Source organism: Pseudomyrmex gracilis, unplaced genomic scaffold, assembly GCF_002006095.1.
Source record: "Pseudomyrmex gracilis isolate BER0280 unplaced genomic scaffold, ASM200609v1 scaffold_58, whole genome shotgun sequence".
NCBI lineage: Eukaryota > Metazoa > Arthropoda > Insecta > Hymenoptera > Formicidae > Pseudomyrmex > Pseudomyrmex gracilis.
The window spans coordinates 700,517-701,624 of record NW_018020642.1 but is presented as its reverse complement, the minus strand read 5'-3'; positions in this window follow the sequence as shown (position 1 = coordinate 701,624).

The following is a 1,108-nucleotide window of genomic DNA, read 5'->3' as shown; positions in this document are numbered from 1 at the left end:
TCTCTCTCTCTCTCTCTCTCTCTCTCTCTCTCTCTCTCTCTCTCTCTCTCTCTCGCTTAGTGTGCGGCTAGACTTCGTCAACATCGATTTCGATGATATTATCTGGCCCTCGAGACGAACGAGATTTGAAATATAAAATTCGTATTCAGCCAATGAATTCTGCGATGTTTTTCTCTTTTTCAGCGTTTTGTGCAAGGATTTTTATTCGGGTTTTTTTTTTATTAGATTATCGACTCGTTAACTTCTTTCTCGCCCTATTAAAATAGATCTACGTGTACGAATCGACACACATACACACCAATGCAAAAATATCAGTTCTCATTATAGTGTATCTATGTATTTTGTACTGAATATCTGACAGCAGTAATCGGGAGAGATGCGCTGAGAGTGATATTTCTATGTGTGAGAACTGATACTGTCGCGGAAAGTTGTATCCTTTTTTTTCTTTTTATTGCGAATATTATAAATATAACATCTAATTTAATCGGAGAAATTAACAGTGAGCGCGAACTGCAGGCTAGTTCGCTGGAAATGAGCGCGAGACCATTATAATGCTTAATTCATAAATACAGAGTAAGAAATACGTTCAATAAATAAGACAATAATAAGGAAAATGACACAATTGATCCTAAATAAAAGAAAAAGAGAAAGATACTTAGCACCAAGATGTGTCTCCTACAAAATTCTCTTTTACTACACCCCGACACATTTTTTCTCGATCTCTCTCGCGGTCAAGAAACTTTGACTTTGTTATAAGACTCGTCACTTGAAAACCCGGAGGAGCGACAATGCGTACGAGAGGCAGTAAATATCGAGTGTACTACTTCCATACAATCTCGGTCTATGCTTTTTAAAAGTAAATCTTAGGTAATAGTTTCGTACAGCAGATATTTGACATTTCATCAAAGTCTGACAGTAGGTAACTTAGAACATAGCGCTGGTATCTTTCATTTAGATATTTTATATATATATATATATACAGGGTGTCCCAGAATTGGTTTAACATCGCTCGTACACAGGTAGAAGGAATAAAACTAAGGTGAAAAGTCCTATACCATTTTGCTAGATTCGCAATAGTTACCGAGAATTTAATTAACAAAGATCCGCG